Below are 20,338 nucleotides of genomic sequence, written 5' to 3' on the forward strand. Positions count from 1 at the left end.
GGTAACACAATTGTTAGTTTTGAGCAATTTATATATATATATACATTTTTAAGTATTATTATTATTATTATTATTATGAATTTGATGCTGAATTGACAGAAATACAATATAAGAAGCTAAGTAGACTATAAATTGATAAAGTCTCACAATAAGAGTACATAATTATAAAGAACGCTGGAAACATATTCTCCTATGTAACCTAGTAACACAATTTGTAGTTTTGAGCAATTTATATATATATAGTTCGGGTTGGTCCACACTCACGTCCTCATAGTTAAATTGCTGGGGTAGCTTACCCAAAAGGAAGTCCAAAAACCACCCATAAAGAACAAAAATTGACAAAGGTCCACACTTGGGACCGAAACGTCGACATACTATGATACCTGCTGCTATGTAACATTTAAATAAAGGATTTTATTGGAAGACTGGTGAGTGCACCCCATTTTTTGCATATTTATATATATATATATATATATATATATATATATATAGTCAATTCCACATGCTCGGCACTAACACCTAAATCCTTAATCGTTGTAAGGTGCCTTCCTCAATATAACAAATGTATTCAGGAGAAGTAGCAGGCGGCACTCAAACCATATATCATAAGAAATGACACGGAAGCTCCGTAGAATAAGTCAAGTCAACGTTTCAATTCCATTCAAAGAATTTTCATCAGGACATGAAAATATAATATATATAGTTTTTTTTAAACAACACTAATAATATTATTATTATGTGAATTTGATGCTAAATTGACAGAAAGACAATATAAGAAGCTAAGTAGACTACAGTATAAATTGACAAAGTCTCACATCAGATTACATAATTAGAAAGAACACTGGAAACATATGAAATTAGAAATGTTTGATGGAAAAAATTTGAAGGAAATAAATTGTCCCCCGTGTAAGGGAAAGAAATGTAATGAGTATTAGAATGGAGATCTGGCTGTGTAAATAATGAGAATTTTACAATTAAAAAATTAAGAGAGAGAGGAACGAGGAGTACTAGGGGAAATGAGGAGGAGAGGGGGTAATAAGGTGCAGCGGAGAAGAGAAAGTTGAGAGAAGTATAACAGAAGGAGGAGAGGAATAAAGTTATAAGTGCGCCCCCAGGGGCCTCTGCATCCACGCAACACGATTCAAGTAATAGCAAAGAGCAAACGTTTTAGCCAAACATTTGTAATTCACTTTTCAAGAAGAATAACAGAGCAGAGGGCGATGATAAATCTTCCATTTACCCCTTATTGAGTTTTCATATCTGATCCTCAAGTACAACCAGAAGGCCATATTTTCAGGACTTTCTAAACACTCAGTAAGCTATTTCACTGGAAGCATCCCAGTCTTTTGAAAAAAAAAAGTTTGATTTAACATAAATATTCTCTTGCACCAATCAATATATACCTAAAGAGGGTAAAAGGTTCACTGTAACACGGTAACACCACTGTGGCTAAATTCTATACCATATCTGAAAAGAGGGAACAAAGTTAAGCGATAATCTTATTGTATTTCCAAAACTACAGAAGTCCTTGCACAGTCCCCGCTTGATGATTGGATGAGATCAGTATAACAATTAATATCTATCGATGCAATGTGACTGGCCTGCTACTGCCTGCCGGGGCGAATTCCACACACACACATACACAGACGCACAAATGCGAACGCATACATATAAAATGGTTCCCACACGTTAGATAATAACTAGAATTATTAAAGGTATTATGTGTTAATAAATATGATGTAAGATGCATGTAAAAGAGATCTAAGGATCAGAATACAGTGGACATGTCATGTTTGGTATCATAATTAATCGCTCTTTATTTGCAGATATCTGTTTCTATCAGCAAAGAAGTCGCATCATGCGTCTGCTAGTTATGGATGATAGGGAGTTATTGAGTAGAATGCTATTTCCTGTATGCAGTGTTGTAGCCATTTTTAACCAGTTCTTCGGCAGGAAGATACACAATGTGACCCTTGGAAGACTGATTCATACCCCTGATGACACCGTATGAACTGACCAATGACCAGAAGCAACTTGTCTTCTTTGGTATCTCTGTAACCTGTACCGTATATAGGCTTCTGCACTGGCTGCAGTATATGGACATCTTCTTTGCGACCGCAGACTTCAGGACTGAATGACTGTATACTGGCTGTACTTATTGTATATTTCTTGCTTTTTACTCTAATTGTTAAACAATCTTGTTACTTTTTTTTTTTACATAAAATAACCTTTTTGTGCTTTGGAACCACACGATTAGACTGGAAAGCAATTATTTTTCATTAGCGACTAAACGGTATTCATAATGGCAAGTGTGGTACACATGAGTTTCCCAACAGTTCCCTTAATACCACAGTTCAAATGCCATTTTGCCCATTTGTCTGGGCAAAATGGCATTGACCCCTTAGTATGTGAGTTTAGTCATTTTGGTGGAGGACTGTTCCTGGATAAGCCTAGGACGTGGCCAATAGCATGCCAATTTTTATTTTATTTTTGAACTGTTATGGTATGTGTAATGATGGTTGGCTATTTGTAGGCTATTCACCTGCAAATAAAGGCGTGAATCCTTTGCACCACTAATTAAACAAGTAAGGTGCCTGGAGTCTGTAACTGACAAGATAAAACATGGTGAGCTTCATTACAGAGTGAATAATTTTCTGATAAAGGTTCAAAACAAAATTCCTGATTGGAAAACCACCCAGAAAACACATGAAACGTCCCAAGCCCCAACCAGGAAAGCTCTGCTCCTACATCAGTAACCTCACCACCAAAAATTCTACTGATGGTGATAGGGGACAGGTCCAGCCTTCCCTGCACTGTACCACCCCAGGTCCAGCTTTCCCTGCCCTGTGCCCCCTCCATGTCTGCACATTCCTGTGTCCCCAATAGGTCCAGCCCTCTCTGTTTTGCACTTCCCCCTTAGCCTAGCTCTCCCTGCCCTGTGCTCCCCCCAGGTCCAGCCCTCCCTGCCCTGCATCCACCAGGTCCAATGGTCCTCCAGTTGCAGCCATCCCATATCCAGACATTACTATCAGAAGGGATGTGGAGAAACCTGATGCATGGCAGGTAAGCACAATCTTCTGATTTATATATTTTTTTTTCCCTCTAACGCTAGCGCTGGTGAAAACCCTGACGGCAGTAAAATTTGCCAGTTTTCATCAGTGAAGGCTTCCCCATATGAACTGCAGAAGTGTTATGGTGGTACTTTATGCGGATCTGGCTTGTTCAATATTTTTGTTATGTGGCTTTTGCTTTTTCAGTTTATTTTATATGGATACGGCTATTTTAATGTGTTTTATGTGTATCAAGCTATTTCAATGTGTTTTATGTGTATCCGGCTATTTCAGTGTATTTTATGTGGATTCGGCTATTTCAGTGTACTTTACATGTATCCGGCTATTTCAGTGTATTTTATGTGGTTTTCGGCTATTTCAGTGTATTTTATGTGGATTTTGCTATTTCAGTGTACTTTATGTGTATCCGGCCATTTCATTGTACTTTATATGTATCCGGCTATTTCAGTGTATTTTATGTGGTTTCGGCTATTTCAGTGTATTTTATGTGGTTTCGGCTATTTCAGTGTATTTTATGTGGATTTTGCTTTTTCAGTGTACTTTATGTGGATTTTGCTATTTCAGTGTACTTTATGTGTATCCGGCTATTTCAGTGTATTTTATGTGGCTCCAGCTATTTCAATGTATTTTTTTTATGGATCTGGCTTTGCTTTAGATATAACAACACCCACCACCGCAGCACAAACTTTTACAGTTTTAAACTGGTTTATGCACCAATTGATGCCCCACACCCAATGCAGCTCCACCCTCATTATCCACAGCTCTGCCTGCCCCCCGTCCTTCTCACTGGAAGCGACAACGAAAACGAAACTTGACACATGCGCAGTGCTACTGAGGGGCGTGCATATATTACCGATAATTGCTCAACTGCGTAAACATCAGCGACTGCACCCATCTGCGAATCAGACCCATGGTACTATGTATGACAACCAGTCAGATATTTGCACAACAGTCAATGGTCCTGAATTTCGGTGGCCAAAAGGGAGAAGGTCCTGCTGGAAATGGGCATGATTTAGGAAGTGGTTGTCCCAAATTTCCAGTTGGAAACATTGGCAGATATGGGTTAACATTCATTTTCTACAATGCACTAGAAAAAATATATATAAGTGCAATAAATAATATTAACATAAGTATCATCACATATACATCTCCGAGGTTCGCTGGAAATAAGTTAAAATCTATTGCGTCAGTCAGGATCAGCTTTAGGGTTTGCCCCTCACACAAGTCTCCTTGATTGTCTACTATGCATGAAGTGTTTAGACCTTTTCTGCCTGCTCCCGCTTTACACATTTCTTGATTTGATTGTTATCATTACTTACAAAGCAACATAAATGAAAGACAAACTTTTTTTTTTTTTTATGAGTAAAAGGAAAAACACTTCTTGCGAGACCTGGGGGCGTTTACATTTTCATTTAAATATCTGTATTTTGTGTTTATAATATTGGATCCATTATAACTGACTGAAGCAATGTAAGAACATAAATACGTTCAATGGATAGCAAAACTTGCTTTCAGAAACAACTAAAAAATGTTGCGGTTATTTTTGTGTGGCGGGACTTAAAATATCAGTAACAAATATATACATAAATTTTTTTTTAATGCATTCATCATATGATATCCAAGTATCCTGTATAAGGCATGGTGGGAAGATAGAAGGTTCTGTTAGCAGTCGGATAAGAAAGAAAAAGTGGGATGATGGTTAGACTAATATTTTCAAAATGAAGGTGGAACAGTCCTTTAAGCACCACCTTATCGAATAACAATTATATATTATTGCTTTTCAAATGTTGGGGGTAAAAATAATGCAATTAGACGCCAAGGGGTACTCAGGTGGAAAATGATTGAGAGCTGCGAGTGGGTAAGTAATGCTTACTTACCCACTCGCAGCTCTCAATCATTTTCAACATGAGTACCCCTTGGAGTCCAATAGCATTATTTTTACCCCTGTCGAAGCTGGATTATTGGCTGAGACAAGATCAGTTTAAAATTGAATCGCAGCGACACCATCTTGTGACTTGCCGCAAGACGCCATTTTGCGAATGGCCGCCTAAGCGCCATTTTAGATAAACTCACTCTTTAGTACATGTGGCGATATTACTATTAGCATCATGCGATTGCATCTGTGACCATCGCCATAAGTTACGGCGATTCATCAAAAGCCCATTTCATGACTTTACGTAGTTTGGGTGCTCTGGATAAAGTGTATATTATTATAATTCCCCTAAAGGATATATTGCATTAGCTAAACAGAGCAAATGGCCACGTGACAACTAGCCTGTGTAGACAAGCTTCCTGGATATAACGTCTGCTCTCACTCCAGTGGCCCTGCTCGAATACACACCTTACATTAGCAGGCTTCCTGCAATAAAACACCTTCAAAGCCAAGAGTGTTATCTTAGGTTTGGGTCTTGTAGCTGTGCTAATTTGCATTTACACAAGAGCCTGGGAGAACAAAGGACTTTACTTTTGAGCCTGGGAAGGGTGGGGGCTGCTGAGAGAGGGGAGCGTGTGGAACTATAAGGCTCAGCATTCCACACTGCTAGGTGTTCACTTAGTTTAAGTGAGATTTAAGTGCACCATTTCTCATACACACATTAATACGCACAATTGCGCTGGTAACTAATCGCATATTAGCGAATGCATAAGATCCTATATGAAAACGCTGTTCATTAGCTTTATGCACATGCATCTGCTCCAAGTTAACTAGCGTCTTTATATCAAACCCTGCGTACTCACACATTACATATTCACATACAAGGTTCCATAAGTTTTAAGGTATAAGATTTAAGTTTGTTCATTTAGTATAAATGCTGTGAAATAAAGATTATTTGGTAACTAAGGTTTTATACATGCTAAGTAAGCCGTGTTTGGTTTCGTATTGATGCGTACTCTTTCAACAGAATTCCGGTATTATCGGTGTGGAGATTGCATCATGCATTCTCAACTTATGGACCGCAGAGACTTCAAGCAACAAAATGTATATTATATGAACAACTGTTAGGATGTTGCATGGGACGGGAAACCAGAGACCCTCAGTTGTTGGAGGCTGGGTTGTGTCTATTTGAATCAGCCTGTTAAATGCTCTGTAACAGATACATTCCCCTTGAGGACCAATGGCATCAGCAACAAACTTCCCTATTGTGTTGTCTATTTCTGGGGCTCCAACACTGGGTCTTAGTCTTCTTGCTGAATGCTGACTGTCGAGGGGTTTCTTGCTGATGCCTAACATCTGGACCAGAGGTCTGAAGTCTTTATTTACTGTATGACTGCGTACGCAAATTAGCGTCATCCTTAGAAGGTATAGGCAGGACATTAGAAATTATAGGCAGGATATTAGAAGGTATAGGAAGGAGTGTATAGAGGTTCAAATATAGATTCCTTACCCCCAACATTTGAAAAGCAATAATTATATATAATTGCTATTTGATAAGGTGGTGCTATATATAAAAGCAATAACCGTATTATAAACAAGATTTTAAATAAATAAATTACACACTCACCATGGCTACTACCTCATGTATAGTTTTTAGTTATTTTTTTTTGTTATATTTGTTTGATTGTAAACAATGTTACTGAAATTGTTATGTACTCAACGTGTTTCACCTGCCATACTGTGTAATTTTGTCCTGTGTGTAACATTTCATGTTGTTATATGTATATATACATTTACTTGTATAAATATCTACATACATTTAAAGCTTAAAAACTTAATGACTTCATCAGGAGGTGATGAAGTCCTGAGGAGGTGATGAAGTCATTGAGTGACAAAACATGTTGAGGTGTGGCTTGTGATGTGGACGCTGTAACGAGATCTGCCTGTGTCCAGAGCCGATGTTACTTGTGGAAGAGGTCTCATTCCTGGAGCTGCTGATGCTATCTGCCAGGGACTGGGGGACCGCTGAAATGTCATGCTTGCGGTTTTAATTTTAAATGTACTGTATGTGGATATTTACACAAGTAAAGAGTGTGTTTTACCTTATTACTCAGGGCCTGATTCAGCAAGCAACGCAATGTTGCGTTCGCACGCACCCGGTGCGTGCGTGTATATGCTAATCATGCATACGCATGGTAATCGCAGCACAAAGCTAGATACACCCATGAAAAGTCAATTCCGCCCACGTACAGGCTGAATAGTCCGCATGTTAACGGAAGCATCGGTCACCTCGCGAACCATCGAACCCATACGCACACTAGTGGTTGACCAGACCCTGCCGCAGGAGTTGAGAGATTCCTGCATGCAGAGAGATGCCCGGTAGCTTGCGTCACAGCAGTGGCTAATTTATGCATGCATCTGCAACGGCATTGCAATGCACTGGCACGCCTGCATTCGCACGACCACTCCCCCGTCACCACCCACAAACGGCACTTCTTGTCAATCACTCTGCTTTAGGTCTGCGTGGCTTCTGCACACGCAGTTTCCATTGCAGTTATTATTATTATTACCAGATATTTAAATAGCGCACACATATTCCGCAGAGCTTTACAGAGAATATTCGGCCATTCACAGCTGTCCCTGCCCCAGTGGAGCTTACAATCTATATTCCCTACAACACGCTCACACACATACATACTAGTTGGTAGCAGTTGGTAGTATGCGGTGCATACGCCGTGCGAAAACATCAGCCGAGTGCGTACGTTCTCTCACTTGCGTTGCTTGCTGAAACAGGCCATTGATTGCGCTCTCCTGTATCCATTTATTTTAGAATCATTCTACTCTGGTGGCAAGGAGTTTCTGGATTGAGCTGCACTATATGATTGTTTATCTATGATCTGGACTTTACCAAGGATTCCAAGGTACGCCTAATTGACTATTGATTAATATATATATCTATATATCTTCCTATATACAGTATATAATGACACAGGAATAGAATGATTGTACAGGTATATCTCTCACACATTACAATGTATAAAATAAAAGTCTAAATGAATACTTATAAGATTGTTATCTGTAATTGTAACATTTTTAAGATTAGATTTCAAATGAGACGTAAAATGTATAGGGTACCTGGATCGAATTAGCCATTTGTAGAAATTTTGCCAGTCTGTTTGTTGTTTTCAATGTTACTGTAATTCGAAAATTACTGAAACAATTTTCATAAAACCTTCATTGTTTTATTTGCTATATATTAGGGAATAGTATAGGCCAGAGGTTCCCAACCTTGGGGACTGATTCAGACTCCCCATGTTTGGGAATCTGCGCAGGAGCCAGATAATTCAGCACATGCCAGTTCGCTTGCAAACTGGCAGCAGACTGTCAGTGATTGATACTCTGCTGCCGTTTGGGGGCGGGGAGGGGTCGGCGACAGCCTCCGTTACACGAAACGGAGGTGTGTTGCCGCCGTTGGTTGTGGAGGAAAGAGGCCAGGGTCTCCGTAGGGTGACGGAGATTTCCTGGCCTTTTCCTGTAAACTGCTGCGGTACGCAGATTAATCGATGCTGCGTTGAACAACGCAGCTCGGTTAAGTAATGCACAGGAGGGCGTGATGTCTCCTGTGCATTACCATATCTGCTTGAGTGCAGCTTCGCAATTACGATCCTTATAGAATCAGGCCCTCGGTCCTCAAGGCACTCTAACAGTCCTGGTTTTAGGAATATCCATGCTTGACCATAGGTGATTTAATTAGTACCTCAGTCAATTTGATTTAACCACCTGAGCTGAACCATGGATATCTCTAAAACCTGAACTGTCGGGGTGCCTTGAGGACCGCGTTTCTGTCCTCCTTAAGGCGAGCTCAGGGAGGACAGAAACCTCACGTCGAGCAGAAGGGCAACAGTCCCTATATATATAGGCGATATATCATCGCAGCTGTACTCAAGGGATGTAAGTAGAAAACAAAAATAAATAACTGTGCACAGGGCCACGTGGCCTCGGGGAGATTGTTGGGGTGCAGTTGTGGCTGGCGACAATCTGTGTGCGCGAGGCTTGTTGGCACAAGCAACTTCAATGTGGCCGAAGATGCAGGCACCAGTTAGTTGAAAACAAAACTAAAGACCACATTTGCTTGTTTTTACAGGGATGCACTTTTTCATTTTGTTATCAAAAATACTGCTTTCCCTATGTGCTTGATTATAACCTGGATGTCCCACCCCGCCATTACAGAAAATGTTTCCAGTAGGGTCATTCCATGTCCAGTGGACCAATTTTGAAGATTAACCCCACCAAATTTTAGTACACAATGGGCCTGATTCAGACCCGCTCGCTGCCGGAGGTAGCTCGCAGGTCTAATGGGCGTGTATTTTTTTTTCCTCCAGCCCGCTCGCAAAGCTGTGGGTGACCCCCCACAGCTTGTGCGAGCGGCCTGTAGATAGTCACGATTATCGTGACCATCGAGCTTGCGACGAGACCCTGTGGTAGGGTCTAGGCTCCCGCAAGTCCGAGTGGACTTCCTGCTCTAATACAGCAGGAAGTTCACTACTGATATCACTGGTGATGCTAGTAGGGCCGCCCACAAACACCAGGCTATCCTAAGGGAACACCTGCGTTTGCCTAACCACCCCCCCTCCTGCCTACAAAACGGGGCAAGCTGTCACTCACCATCGGCAGCGGAGGCGGCGCATGCGCAGGGGGCAAACATCGACTCGCTTGCGAGTGGGTCTGAATCAGGCCCAATATGCAATAGTAGCAAAACTATGGTTCTCAACAGTTGGGCTGGGTGTTTTGCTACTATTGCATAGTGTGAACTAAAATGTTCCCAAAATTAGTGTGACTTACATGCCGTCTGTGTGACCCCTGTGACTCGGTACCTCTGAATATCACAGCAAGTGCCCCTTTTAACTGTTTTCTAAATGTGCTCTGAGGACCTGATTCCGAAATATACGCTAATGCATTGGCAACTGCGATCTCTTACGGATCGCAGTTGCTAAAATATGCTAATGCCTTCCAAAGCTCAGCCGAGCATAGGGACGCCCACTGCTGCTTTCTCTGAAATCCGACAACGCGCAAAAGCATAAACATCGGTAACATCGATGCACATAGGCCAGTCACGCAGTGTGTAAGTCATGTCTGACCAGCCACAAACACTGCAGCTCTCCTGACACAGAGAGCTCTCCTGCTGCGAAGGAGATCACGATGGCTAATTTATGCACGCCCATGAAATAGCGTTTAAGTAGTCACACCTGCGCTTTTCAAACCACCACCCCGTTACCACCCGAGCGCTGACTACCTGTCCCTCACTTTGCAAGTGGTTCCTATGTGCGAGAGTAACCGCAATGCAATCGCTGAGCGTGCGCAGTGCGACTTTTGTGCATGCGCAATAGCAAACAATCGCTCTATACGCTAAAATATCGGCTTTGCGTAAATCTCTAAATAAGGCCCCAAGTGTGGAATCATGGCCCGAATTAAGGTTTCCGGGCGTCCCAGGGCAACTAACTTGTGGGAGCCCCTACCAATACAATTGGCAATTTGATATATTGGTGATGTTATTAAAAATGGGTTTGAGCTGCAGTTCCCATAGTACACATTATACCACACAGCAGGAACCCAATTCACATGTACCACAGTTCCCCCATGCTAATGATGTAGCTATGTGTGGGGGGCCCTGTCACATGTGGGGGGCCCTGGTACGATTCCATCGGTCGCCCTATTGTTGATCCGGCACTATGTGGAATGAAAAATCGCAGTGTACAAAACAAGGACGGCAGGTGATCAATAAATCCAAAAGCAAATGCAAATAAAACACGCCCCACATATTGGGAGCATTGTCAGATATAATTGAAGAAAACAAACACGGAAGCAAAACAGCTCAGAGTACAACAATAACAGCTGGGCTACATCCATACGTAAATTAATCCTATCGGCGGATTATGAGATTTGGAAATTTGGAAACGCGAGAGCCGTCTCCTCTGACATTAACACAACAAATAGTATTTGTTTCGGGATTACCACTGTAATAAATACGATCACTTCCACTAAACAAACAGGTTTGTCGATGGCCATTTAAATGGCTTCTGTCAGCACAAACAGCTTTGGGTAGATGTAAGATGAACTTGAAGCAGAGGATCCATTATCGCTGGAAACATTAAAATAACTATTATGAACTCGTCCACCTCTGGTGGTCTAGAAATGATATTCGGAAGGCAGAGAGGCCAAGTTTGCAGCCACAGGCTTTTCACAGAACCTTGATATCAACCTACAACATTATATTAATAATACAGACTGGCTTATGAGTAAACCCTTAATGAGGGGGATGCAATTCCCGACATCAATGAGATCTTCTGTTCCGCAACGGCACATCGCGCCCTGCCAGCATCACAAGCGTTCCTTCTCATTCCGTAGAGTGGCCAGGGAAAGCTTGTCATGTTGGCACTACCGTCATTGGCTGAAATGTGAGGAGCCATTATGTGCCAAACTGAATTTTTGTTCCAAGGTCTGTGGTATTATATACTGTACTGTGGGCCTGATTCACTACAGATCGCTATTGCAATCACAGCTGCGATTACGCACGCAGCTCAACTGCGATAGTATGCTAATCCATTGCGATCGCAATGCGATTGCAGCATAACATAAGGACGCCCACTTTACTTAGCACACATCCAGCAAGACTGCAAAACCATTGGTACAATCGAGTACCATCGCAGCCTCACGCACAGTTGCACAAGCCCTGACCTTACTCAGAAATCGCTAACTTCCATGCACGCTATGAGGCCTCAGGCTGCGCAGGGCATCACAGTGAATAATTTATGCACGCCCCTGCGACGGCGTTGAAACGCAATGGGACACCTGCATTTGCCCGACCTCACCCCCCATCACTACCCACAAACGGCACTTCCTGTCAATCATTCTGCCATGGGTCTGCGTATCCTCTATGATTGCAATCCCGATCGCAATAGCTAGTTCGCACACGCGCACTGTGATGCATGCGCAGAAAGCAACAATTGGCGGATTGCGGGCGTATTCGCAGTTGCTATCGGTAATGAATCAGCCCCTGTGTGTGGAGATTAGGGGATAGTTCCACTGTGATTCTGAAGGTAACGAGATGACAAAAGTCTATACTGTGCAGAATTTAGATTGTTTCCGGTCTCACACAGAATCTCACTCTCTAATTCCCGTTTAGCCAGTTTAAAGTTGCGCAATGCCGCATCGCTACGTTTACATATTGTTACATTTGACTAATTTACTCTTACTGAGAACTGGCCCTGAATGAGGTTACAGGGTGGAAAGTGGGTGTGTGAGCATGGGCGTAGCTATAGTAGGTGCAGGAGGTGCCGCTGCTATGGGGCCCCTGACCTAGGTCATACAGTTGTCTACCAATTTCCTAGGATAGCCCGCTTAGCAACTGGGTCTGGCACGTTGCCCGACATGAACAGAGGAACTTATCAGCACTGATATAGGTGGCGATCTCTGTCTCTCGCTCTCAGTAGAGCTCCACCTTGAAATGACCCATCTCTCGCACTCCTGTGTCACCCTCACAGGCACAGCTGAGCTGATCAGGGTGTCTGTCACTTTTGGACATTTTGAAAAGTGAAGGGAGCAGGATTGAGCTACTAGGGAGGCGGGGATTGAGCATAATATGTACTGGGGGGGTCACTGTAATGTGGCATAATAGGAACTAGAGGGCACTGTAATGTGGCATAATAGGAACTAGAGGGCACTGTAATGTGGCATAATAGGAACTAGAGGGCACTGTAATGTGGCATAATAGGAACTAGAGGGCACTGTAATGTGGCATAATAGGAACTAGAGGGCACTGTAATGTGACATTATAGGAACTAGAGGGCACTGTAATGTGGCATAATAGGAACTAGAGGGCACTGTAATGTGGCATTATAGGAATTAGAGGGCACTGTAATGTGACATTATAAGAACTAGAGGGCACTGTAATGTGGCATTATAGGAATTAGAGGGCACTGTAATGTGACATTATAGGAACTAGAGGGCACTGTAATGTGACATTATAGGAATTAGAGGGCACTGTAATGTGGCATAATAGGAACTAGAGGGCACTGTAATGTGGCATTATAGGAATTAGAGGGCACTGTAATGTGGCATAATAGGAACTAGAGGGCACTGTAATGTGGCATAATAGAAACTAGAGGGCACTGTAATGTGGTCTACTATGAACTGGGGGCACTTTAATGTTGCACAATTTTAACTGGGGCACTGCAGTGTGGCATGATAACTGGGGGCACGACAATGTGATATAATAACTAGAGCACGACAATGTGCTATAATAACTAGGGCACTACAATATGATATATTAACTGGGGGCACTATAATGGGGCATAACATTAACTAGGGCACTACAATGTGGCATAATAAATGGGGGCACTAGTATAAATACAAACAGGGGGCAGTTCTGTGTGGGATAATATGTACTGTTGACACTATAACATATTCTGAACTGTGGTCACTGTGTGGCATAATCTGTACTGGCAGCACGACAGTGTGGCATATGTACTGGCAGCATGACAATGTGACGTAATATGAACTAGGGTCACTATGCGGTATAATGTGAACTAGGGCACCACTGTGGGGCATAAAATAAACTAGGGCACTAGTGTTACCGCTAAACTGTTTTAGCAGAGTGCCGTGCCCTGCCCGATTTTAAAATGACAAAATGCACCCTGCCCTTATGGTGGAGCCCTGCTGAAGCAGCCTGCCCTCAGCTCCCCCCCCCCCCCATGTCCTGCAGGTGAGAAAAATTCCAGTTTAGCAATCACAGCTGGTGAATAGAAGCCATGTGCACTGCATCTATTCCCAGTGAGGGTAGAGCTTGGGGAAGCCCAGCATCTCCGTAGAGCACCCTAGAGTGACGAACAATGGGCGTGACATGAGGCCACACCCCCTTCTGGAGTGGCCATGCCCCCTTTTTCGTGAGCATGCCCCTTCTCCCGGACACGCCCTGCCCGCTGTTCACTCTAGGGTGAATACAAGGGAACTACTTTGATCCATAAAATGAACTAGGGCATTATTATAGAGCATAAAATGAACCAGAGCTCTACTATGGTGTATACGATAAACTAGGGCACGACTATGGGGTATAAAATACACTAGGAAACTACTACGGTGTATAAAATTATCAAGTGCTATTAGCAGTAATAAATCTATATTGTAGTAGTAGCAGTAATGGGGCTATATTGTACTACAGGTTGAGTATTCCTAACCAAAATTATTGGGACCAGAAGTGTATCGGATTTCAGATTTTAGAATATGTACACACAGAGATATCTTGGGGATAGGACCCAAGTCTAAACACAAAATTAATTTGTGATTCCTTCCTATACACTTTATACACGTAGCCTGAAGGTAATATTATATCATATTTTTATAATTTTGTGCATGAAACAAATTTTGTGTACATTGAAATATCAGAAAGTAAAGGTGGGGATGGTGCTCAAAAAGTTTTGAGATTTCAGGTTTTCGGATTAGGGATGCTCATCCTGTATTAACAGTGGTGGGGCAATATTGTATTAGCAGTGGAGGGCCTGTATTGTATTAGCAGTGGTGGGGCTATATTGTAGTATTAGCAGTGGTGGGGCTATATTGTAGTATTAGCAATGGTGGGGCAATATTGTATTAGCAGTGGAGGGCCTGTATTGTATTAGCAGTGGAGGGCCTGTATTGTATTAGCAGTGGAGGGGCTATATTGTATTAGCAGTGGAGGGGCTATATTGTATTAGCAGTGGTGGGGCTATATTGTAGTATTAGCAGTGGAGGGCCTGTATTGTATTAGCAGTGGAGGGCCTGTATTGTATTAGCAGTGGAGGGGCTATATTGTATTAGCAGTGGAGGGGCTATATTGTATTAGCAGTGGTGGGGCTATATTGTAGTATTAGCAGTGGTGGGGCTATATTGTAGTATTAGCAGTGGTGGGGCTATATTGTAGTATTAACAGTGGAGGGGCTATATTGTAGTATTAGCAGTGGTGGGGCTATATTGTATTAGCAGTGGAGGGGCTATATTGTATTAGCAGTGGTGGGGCTATATTGTATTAGCAGTGGTGGGGCTATATTGTAGTATTAGCAGTGGTGGGGCTATATTGTAGTATTAGCAGTGGTGGGGCTATATTGTAGTTTTAGCAGTGGTGGGGAAATATTGTATTAGCAGTGGAGGGCCTGTATTGTATTAGCAGTGGAGGGCCTGTATTGTATTAGCAGTGGAGGGGCTATATTGTATTAGCAGTGGAGGGGCTATATTGTATTAGCAGTGGTGGGGCTATATTGTAGTATTAGCAGTGGTGGGGCTATATTGTAGTATTAGCAGTGGTGGGGCTATATTGTATTAGCAGTGGAGGGGCTATATTGTAGTATTAGCAGTGGTGGGGCTATATTGTATTAGCAGTGGAGGGGCTATATTGTATTAGCAGTGGTGGGGCTATATTGTACTAGCAGTGGTGGGGCTATAATGCATTAGCAGTAGTGGGGCTATATTGTATTATTAGCAGTGGTGGGGCTATATTGTATTAGCAGTGGTGGGGCTATATTGTATTAGCAGTGGTGGAGCTATATTGTATTAGCAGTGGAGGGGTTATCTTGTATTAGCAGTGGTGGAGCTATATTGTATTAGCAGTGGTGGGGCTATATTGTATTAGCCAAAGTCAAACGCAGGGGGGGTTTCTGTCTGTCTGGAAACCCCCTTCCATAGTCCACACCATGACCACAATAGAAATAGTAATATAATAGAATTTTACTAGTGCTGCATGTTCTTCTCAGTATCACAAATGAAATAATTAGCACCACCTGTGGATCTTTTAACATGTATCAGTCAGTAATAAATAACCTGTGCACCAACTAGGAGATCTGGAAAACATTCACTGTTAGGGATGTGCTGCTATAGAGCCCAATATGTACATATACAGTATGTCCGGGGCAGTGCTAGGTTCTTCTGCTGCTCCTCCAGACTCCCAGAATTGCTCTAATACTCTGGAGTGGTGCTCACATCTAAAATAAAAACATTCCGCTCAGGCAGGATGGCCGTACTGCCGCATCTAATGGCTTACTGTGATCGCTGGTACTGTATATGCTGGATATATGACACACAATACACTATGTATGACACTTATAATGGGTTACTGTGATCACTGGTCCTCTATAAGCTAGAATTATGTCACACAACACACTTTGTATGATGCATATTAAAGCTGGTTAAGTGCTAATTCTTCCCTCTTCATGGACTGGCCACACTCACTCTAAAATCAAGCATTTGGAAACCCCCCTGTAGAAATCCTGCGTTTGCCACTGTTAGCAATGGTGGGGCTATATTGTATTAGCAGTGGTGGGGTATAATGTATTAGCAGTAGTGGGGCTATATTGTAGTATTAGCAGTAGTGGGTCTATATTATATTAGCAGTGGTGGGGCTATATTGTATTAGTAGTAGTGGGGCTATATTGTATTAGTAGTAGTGGGGCTATATTGTAGTATTAGCAGTAGTGTGGCTATATTGTAGTATTAGCAGTGGTGGGGCTATATTGTAGTATTAGCAGTGGTGGGGCTATATTGTACTATTAGCAGTAGTGGGGCTATATTGTAGTATTAGCAGTAATGGGCTATATTGTAGTATTAGCAGTAGTGGGGCTATATTGTAGTATTAGCAGTACTGTGGCTATATTGTAGTATTAGCAGTACTGTGGCTATATTGTAGTATTAGCAGTATTGGGGCTATATTGTTGTATTAGCAGTGGTGGGGCTATATTGTATTAGCAGTGGTGGGGCTATATTATATTAGCAGTGGTGGGGCTATATTGTATTATTAGCAGTGGTGGGGCTATACTGTAGTATTAGCAGTGGTGGGGCTATATTGTATTAGCAGTGGTGGGGCTATATTGTAGTATTAGCAGTGGTGGGGCTATATTGTAGTATTAGCAGTGGTGGGGCTATATTATATTAGCAGTGGTGGGGCTATATTGTAGTATTAGCAGTGGTGGGGCTATATTGTATTAGCAGTGGTGCGGCTATATTGTAGTATTAGCAGTAGTGGGGCTATATTGTAGTATTAGCAGTAATGGGCTATATTGTAGTATTAGCAGTAGTGGGGCTATATTGTAGTATTAGCAGTAATGGGCTATATTGTAGTATTAGCAGTAGTGGGGCTATATTGTAGTATTAGCAGTACTGTGGCTATATTGTAGTATTAGCAGTGGTGGGGCTATATTGTATTAGCAGTGGTGGGGCTATATTATATTATTAGCAGTGGTGGGGCTATATTGTAGTATTAGCAGTGGTGGGTCTATATTGTATTAGCAGTGGTGGGGCTATATTGTAGTATTAGCAGTGGTGGGGCTATATTGTAGTATTAGCAGTGGTGGGGCTATATTATATTAGCAGTGGTGGGGCTATATTGTAGTATTAGCAGTGGTGGGGCTATATTGTAGTATTAGCAGTACATCTAGACGCTTGTCATTTACCCGACGCCGGGAGACCGGCGCCCGGCATCCCAATCGAAGGGATGCCGGGCACCGCGAGCGGACAGCCGCGGGGAGAGGGAGGGTTAGGTTTAGGGCACCCGGGAGGGACTTAGGGTTTGGATTAGGCACCCCCGGGGGGAGGTTAGGATTAGGCACCCCCCTGGTGGACTTAGGTCTAGGCGAGGAAGGGGGGATTAGGGTTAGGCACTTGGGGGGGAAGTTAGGGTTAGGCACCCCTAAGGAGGGTTAGGGTTAGGTTAGTTTATACTTACCTTAGGGATGATCAGGATTTCCAGCGCTGTCGGACTTCCGCTGCCGGGCTCTGCTGATCTGTCAGGCTACCGGGAATCGAACTGCCGGCCATGCAGCAGCCGGGATTCCATACCGATTCCATGGGGCTGTATTGTAGTATTAGCAGTAGTGGGGCTATATTGTAGTATTAGCAGTACTGTGGCTATATTGTAGTATTAGCAGTAGTGGGACTATATTGTAGTATTAGCAGTACTGTGGCTATATTGTAGTATTAGCAGTACTGTGGCTATATTGTAGTATTAGCAGTAGTGGGGCTATATTGTAGTATTAGCAGTAGTGTGGCTATATTGTAGTATTAGCAGTAGTGGGGCTATATTGTAGTATTAGCAGTAGTGGGGCTATATTGTAGTATTAGCAGTAGTGGGGCTATATTGTAGTATTAGCAGTAGTGGGGCTATATTGTAGTATTAGCAGTACTGTGGCTATATTGTAGTATTAGCAGTAGTGGGGCTATATTGTAGTATTAGCAGTGGTGGGGCTATATTGTAGTACTAGCAGTAGTGGGGCTATATTGTAGTATTAGCAGTAATGGGCTATATTGTAGTATTAGCAGTAGTGGGGCTATATTGTAGTATTAGCAGTACTGTGGCTATATTGTAGTATTAGCAGTAGTGGGGCTATATTGTAGTATTAGCAGTGGTGGGGCTATATTGTAGTATTAGCAGTGGTGGGGCTATATTATATTAGCAGTGGTGGGGCTATATTGTAGTATTAGCAGTACTGTGGCTATATTGTAGTATTAGCAGTAGTGGGGCTATATTGTAGTATTAGCAGTAGTGGGGCTATATTGTAGTATTAGCAGTGGTGGGGCTATATTATATTAGCAGTGGTGGGGCTATATTGTAGTATTAGCAGTACATCTAGACGCTTGTCATTTACCCGATGCCAATCGAAGGGATGCCGGGCACCGCGAGTGGACAGCCGCGGGGAGAGGGAGGGTTAGGTTTAGGGCACCCGGGAGGGACTTAGGGTTAGGATTAGGCACCCCCGGGGGGAGGTTAGGGTTAGGCACCCCCCAGGGGGACTTAGGTCTAGGCGAGGAAGGGGGGATTAGGGTTAGGCACTTGGGGGGGAGGTTAGGGTTAGGCACCCCTAAGGAGGGTTAGGGTTAGGTTAGTTTATACTTACCTTAGGGACGATCAGGATTTCCAGCGCTGTCGGACTTCTGCTGCCGGGCTCAGCTGATCTGTCAGGCTGCCGGGAATCGAACTGCCGGGCATGCAGCAGCCGGGATTCCATACCGATTCCATGGGGCTGTATTGTAGTATTAGCAGTAGTGGGGCTATATTGTAGTATTAGCAGTACTGTGGCTATATTGTAGTATTAGCAGTAGTGGGGCTATATTGTAGTATTAGCAGTAGTGGGACTATATTGTAGTATTAGCAGTAGTGTGGCTATATTGTAGTATTAGCAGTGGTTGGGCTATATTGTAGTATTAGCAGTGGTGGGGCTATATTGTAGTATTAGCAGTAGTGGGGCTATATTGCAGTATTAGCAGTGGTTGGGCTATATTGTAGTATTAGCAGTAGTGGGGCTATATTGTAGTATTAGCAGTAATGGGCTATATTGTAGTATTAGCAGTACTGTGGCTATATTGTAGTATTAGCAGTACTGTGGCTATATTGTACTATTAGCAGTGGTGCGGCTATATTGTAGTATTAGCAGTAGTGGGGCCATATTGTAGTATTAGAAAACTGTGGCTATATTGTAGAATTATTAGCAGTTGTGCTATTTTATAGTATTAAAAAGGGTGAGTGCATTTCACATCAATTGCACATATTTATTACATCACAGTATCACACTACATAGGGCCAAATGTAATAGGGTGAGAGTTTAGAAAAGTGAGAGTTTCTGACACTTTTTAAACTTTGCCAATGTAAGAGAGTCCAAAAACAAAGTAACAGAGCGAACTTGCATGTTTTTTTAGACTTAAAAAACTCTCACGATTTCAAATCTCATTCAGATGTTTTCCCATTTTGAAGATAAAACTCAACTGTGAGAGATAACTGCTAAACTCTCACATTTTCTAAACTCTCACCCTATTACATTTGGCCCATAGTGTTTGTTTATACATGTAATAATTTCTTCCAAGTAAAATGTAAGTTGGAATTTTATTTCATATACTGTATGTGGTTAGAGACTCATCTGTATAACTCACCTCTGTCACTTATGTCCTTTTTATGCATGTCAGGATTTTTTGCATGAAGCCACGTTGTGTGTTTCACAAAGGGATAATCCATGGTCCCATGAATATCTAACATTCATTTTATGTTTTTCTTTTCTTTTTTTTTCTAAACTAATTTGTTGCATTTTTGTTTCATTGAGTTCCCATTTGTATTTTGTTATTATAAGAGTTGTGTATATTCTCCCAGCTCCACATTGTAGTGCCCCCCAGATCACATCATGACACACAGAAACCCCAGTTCAGATATGCCATAGTACCCCCTCACACTGGTCATATAGCTATGCATGGGGGCCTCCGGGCAACTGCCCTTTGCCGCCCTGTCGGAAATCCGGCACTAAGTGCAGCTGCAGATGGCGTGGAAATCTCCCAAACTTATCCCCCCCCACCCCTCGCGGGACACTACGGCCTGCGGGTGGGACGATGG

General features: G+C 42.5%; 1 protein-coding gene across 2 annotated transcripts in view; it reads right to left on the bottom strand.

Moving 5' to 3' along the window:
- TTC33 (tetratricopeptide repeat domain 33) overlaps positions 1-20,338 on the bottom strand; it is a 357,305-nt gene that overhangs the window by 88,802 nt on the left and 248,165 nt on the right. The gene's annotated exons all lie outside the window — the stretch shown is intronic.

The sequence above is a fragment of the Taudactylus pleione genome, unplaced genomic scaffold (genome assembly GCF_031769625.1).
Source record: "Taudactylus pleione unplaced genomic scaffold, aTauple2 ptg000647l, whole genome shotgun sequence".
In the NCBI taxonomy this organism is placed as follows: domain Eukaryota; kingdom Metazoa; phylum Chordata; class Amphibia; order Anura; family Myobatrachidae; genus Taudactylus; species Taudactylus pleione.